The 5,230-nt window shown below is 41.8% G+C and overlaps 1 protein-coding gene across 1 annotated transcript in view; it reads left to right on the top strand.

Moving 5' to 3' along the window:
* The window catches only part of atp6v1ba (ATPase, H+ transporting, lysosomal, V1 subunit B, member a), a 38,660-nt gene extending 37,940 nt beyond the window's left edge, over positions 1-720 (top strand). Inside the window, exon 14 of the mRNA XM_062519376.1 lies at positions 1-720. This exon is cut by the window's left edge and continues 197 nt beyond it. The gene's annotated coding sequence lies outside the window, so the exon portion shown is untranslated.
* The last annotated feature ends 4,510 nt before the right edge of the window (positions 721-5,230 follow it).

The following is a 5,230-nucleotide window of genomic DNA, read 5'->3' on the forward strand; positions in this document are numbered from 1 at the left end:
AGAGGGAGGCGGGGACACACACACACACACACACACACACACACACACACATATACAGAGAAATATGCACATACATACTGAATACATTCATTCATTCATACAAACACGATTTTCTGACACACACACACACACACACACACACACACACACACACACGTGTCCCCTCTCCTCCAGTTTCAACCCGGAGAGGTTGAGTTTAGTTAGTTGTGTTGTGCTATGTGTTGTGTGTGTGTGTGTGTGTGTGTGCGTGCGTGTGTGTAGATGTGTGAAAGCCTGATTGTGTGTGTGTGTGTGTGTGTGTGTACACAAGTTTTACCTGTTTCTGTGTGCATCTGTCTGCAGTATATTTTGGCTGTTGTGCTGTCATGTTTTTTGTTTGTTTCTCCATTGCAGTGTATATTGAATGTTGACAAAAGTATGTTAATATTTATGAGGGTGCCCCCAATCGCTGTTGTGTGTACCCTGTCGTCAGCCCCACATGAAGATGGAAGTCCCCCACATTTGATCTTAAAGGGAACGTAGTGTCTCTCGCCCCCCCTCTCGCTCCCCAGCACTCTCTCTGGCTTTCAACTGGAGATGCACCTCCCATCTCTCAGCGGAACAGGATGAGCTCTACAACGTGTTGTTTATGTTGAGACGGGTCATTGTGTAGTTTGAGATGCACCTCCCTTCTCTCAGCGTAACAGGATGAGCTCTACAACGTGTTGTTTATGTTGAGACGGGTCATTGTGTAGTTTGAGATGCACCTCCCTTCTCTCAGCGTATCAGGATGAGCTCTACGACGTGTTGTTTATGTTGAGACGGGTCATTGTGTAAGTGAACTACACATGTGAGCAACAGCAATATGATTTCATCACTGATGTCTCACTAATTGGAGCCTGGAATGGTTCCTAATTGAGCTAGTACCTCTCCATACCGTCACCTTCTGATCATGTCAGTCTTATTCCCTCCCTCTCTCTCCTCCTCACTCTTTCTCTCTTTCTCTCTCTCTCTCTCTTTGGCCCCTTCAGTCATACTGTACTAGACTGAAAATGGTGAAGATGTTTACATTATTTGTGTTCTGACTACGGTGGGCTGTGACACTTAGATGAGACACTGAGCATTCCTTTGTCATTACCAATCCTTTAAATGATTTAACTTTTGTGATTTACCCTCTCTATTGTATTCCCTTTCCTGGAAATGATTAAATTATATTATTCTCACTGTATATTTTGGCTTGTCTTCTGTTATTGTATTGCAATAATGTGTATATTAAATCGGTGGGAAAATGGCCAGCTTATGTTAGTATGACCCTTATCAAAAAGTCCTACAGGATTCCAATCAGATTTTGGGGGGGAAATTGGAGAATCCTAAATCGTTTGTTGCTACTGTAATCTTATAGAATTTTGGTTCTAAAAACTGACTGTAATCCTATAGGACTTTTTGATAAGGGGGGCCTAAAAGGTAGGGTCGGTTTTATAAGACCACAGTCCTCCTGGTTTGACGGATCAACAACACCTGCTTACAAATGGCGTCAGACGGATGAGTCATAAATTATGATCCGAAATCCAATTCATTCTCGTATCGCAGCGCTGATTATAATTAGCTAGGCTATAATGTCTATCTTCCTACTCTTCAGGTAACTTCTGTGCTGTCAGCTAGAGCCTAGCGGCTATCTACAGTAATAGCTGAGATTTGTACAGTTAGACCTTGACACCTTACAGTTACAGGTACAGGTAACCTATGTCACTTCCGCTTTCGGTTAATTAGCCTAGTGGAGCGAAAAATATGTCTGCGAATATGGAGACAACCTCGGAGTTAAACCCAGAGGCAATGCACATGGAAAACATTGCAAGGCTGTCAGATGAAGGTAAGACCAGTGGTAGGCTGCTAATGTCTGTTGTGTCGTAGCCTAGACGCAATTCAGAGGATCATCTAAACCCACGCGTTCAACCCAATAGGCTACTGGTCGCCGTCGTAGCCGACGCGACATTGCTGAAGTCAGCTGAGCTCGCGGTCATGACCAGGTTGCAGCTGGGTTCAGAAATGCATTCGCCTCATGTGATCTCACGAGTGCTGTGTGCACGCACAACCTTCCGTTATTAGCAGCAAGACACAGACCCTCTGATGCCCACAACAGATCCGTCCCAGTGGCTCTGCTCTCTGGGTTCATTAGGTCAGCATTGAAATTACAGTCTAAAGTAGGCCTACAGGCCCTAGCATAATAATTATTAGTTGACACCACGTAAAATATGGATTCAAGTCCATAGTCTGAGCAATTGAGTCCAGTGCTATAATACAGTAGTTTCAGAATTCAGTTTCAGAATCTTAACAAGCTCATCCAAGCAGGTTCCAGACTCCTCATAACTCCTAATTTTAAAGGATATAGTTTTCTTTGTGGTTTCCATACTTACATGCCTAGACTATTAACATTTTCAAATAGCTTAGTAGCCTATCTGCCTAGTGCACACTCTTCATGTTGATGTAAAATGCATTTTTATCGTCTTCACTGCATTTTCCTTTTGACTTGCTAAACATAAAAGTCATGTTTAGTGAATTTTTCATGCTTATCACTCCATAGCCCTCATGAAACCCAGTCATGGAGTATTCTCCTCAGCATCCATTTATGGGTGGCTGACTCAGAGTGTGTGTTTGTGTGTGTGTGTGTGTGTGTGTGTGTGTGTGTGTGTGTGTGTGTGTGTGTGTGTGTGTGTGTGTCATGGCTTCTCCTGACTGCCTAGAGCTGGATATTTGACCTGGTTTACTGGAGATGAAAAGTCTAGCTGGCATGGCTCCATAAGGGCAATACGCTTTTACATCCCTAAATATCCTGTATTCCGAATAAGGTCACCACTTCCTCTTCTCCCGTAGACAGTCACTATCAGATGCTGAAATCTTTTCCGAAACAGTATATCAGAATAACAGTTTGAAACTCGGCCTGGTAGCTACAGTTATATCAGTATGTGTCCGCTAGATGTGCCCTGGCCACAAACAGTGTAGGCCAGGTCAACATGAAGAATGCTTTGTTAAAAGATGCTTGATGGACTCTAATGCTACCTGTAGCGTTCTCTCCCTGTGAGAGTATTTCTGTTCTCTCCCTGTGAGAGTATTTCTGTTATGTTACCTGTAGCATTCTCTCCCTGTGAGAGTATTTCAGTTATGTTACCTGTAGCGTTCTCTCCCTGTGAGAGTATTTAAGTCATGTTACCTGTAGCGTTCTCTCCCTGTGAGAGTATTTAAGTCATGTTACCTGTAGCGTTCTCTCCCTGTGAGAGCATTTAAGTTGTGTTACCTGTAGCAGCCGATGGGAGAGTATTTCTGTTGTGTTACCTGTAGCAGCCGATGGGAGAGTATTTAAGTTACAGCCGATGGGAGAGTATTTCTGTTGTGTTACCTGTAGCAGCCGATGGGAGAGTATTTCTGTTGTGTTACCTGGACATTCCATAATTAGAGGACATTTTGGCATTTACACTTCTTAAAAATAAATCTTCAATTTTAACATGGTATGTTGAATATTTAAGAAATATGGGTCATAAACTACTAAATGATATGATTTGTTAAGCTCGGCCATCGACGGTACCTTTTCCACCACATATGTTTTATTTGCTATGTGTATACTGTATGTCCGCGCAACCCTGTTACTAACATATTAGGCCTATATCTTGGAAATAATCACAACAATCTTACCAAAATTAGTTTATTTTCAGATGTTATTGGATCTGAACATGTATTGTGGCACACTATGCAGTAATGATGCTGTTCTAACAGAAGAAACGTAGAGATTCCGGCTATTTATTTTACATGTGTAAAATATGTAAATATTTTAATAATATAAAGTAAATTATTGTCCAAATATATGAAATTACACAAATAAATTCATTTTTATTATTTAACTAAACATATTTATCCACAAACACCCTGCTAACTATGATAATAACCATGTTATTTAATTTCAATAACAGGGTTGCAAGTAACAGGGTTGCGAAACCAGTGCTAATACAGCCTCTAGCTAATGAACAAAGGCTAGCTGGTTGATTAAGCTATTTTGCCAAGGTCAAGGACCAATGCAGTTGTACAAATTTAGAAAAAAAAAATTGAAATTATTCAACGTTATTCTTAAAATATGGGTAACAGGGTTGAGTGGTTTAGCTTGACGGACTCGGTTAACAAAGACAAATTTGAAAAAATATCAAAAATGCAAGAGGGCACACACCTTTGGTCTACCCATGGATTTTCAGAATGCTTGGATGATGTAATTTCCTGTTTGTAATATGACATAATATTTTAACCCTTCATCAGCCAGGCAAAAATGGTATGGGTAACAGGGTTGCGTGCACTTTTAAGGACACAACTTCATAGCACAATAAATACTATTCAAAATATGTTTTATCCTATTTTTTCTTTTTTTCAGGTACAATAAATTCATGTAATGAAAATAAAACTGAAGACAATTAATTCAAGACTTCTTTTAGATATTAAACATGATGTAAAAGTTTGTCACCTGGAGGCGTGGACAAGAGAAAAACCTCGTTTTGGGGGGTATTTTACACCTATTAAGTATGTTTAAACCCGTAAGGACACAATTTTCCCCTGCAAAATTAGTATATGTTGCTTTAGGACTGTTTGATTGACAAAATATGTGATATATTTCACTGTTTTGGACTTCAGTATTTTAAATGTCAGTAGGGGACAGCAAATGTCCTCTAATTCTGGAATGTCCTGCAGCCGATGGGAGAGTATTTCTGTTGTGTTATTTGTAGCAGCCGATGGGAGAGTGTTTCTGTTATGTTACCTGTAGCAGCCGATGGGAGAGTATTTCTGTTGTGTTACCTGTAGCAGCCGATGGGAGAGTATTTCTGTTGTGGTAACCGTAGCAGCCGATGGGAGAGTATTTAAGTTATGGTAACCGTAGCAGCCGATGGGAGAGTATTTAAGTTATGGTAACCGTAGCAGCCGGTGGGAGAGTATTTCTGGCTGTGCGTTGCTATGCTGACGCATGTGTGTGTGACGGGGCAGATGTGTCACAGTCTCCATGCGGGTGGCTGCAGCTGCAGTGGTGACTGGCTGTGTGTGTGTGAGGTGGGTCTGACCGATGAGGCACGTGCGTGCGGTGTGTGTGTGTGTGTGTGCGAGGTAGGTCTGACTGATGAGGCACGTGTGTGTATGTGTGTGTGTGTATGTGGGAGGTATGAGCCACCCCTGACCAGTGTGCCGGCCGGAGGCTTGCCCAGATGCTGCGTTCATGCCCGCG

The sequence above is a fragment of the Sardina pilchardus genome, chromosome 18, assembly GCF_963854185.1.
Source record: "Sardina pilchardus chromosome 18, fSarPil1.1, whole genome shotgun sequence".
NCBI lineage: Eukaryota > Metazoa > Chordata > Actinopteri > Clupeiformes > Clupeidae > Sardina > Sardina pilchardus.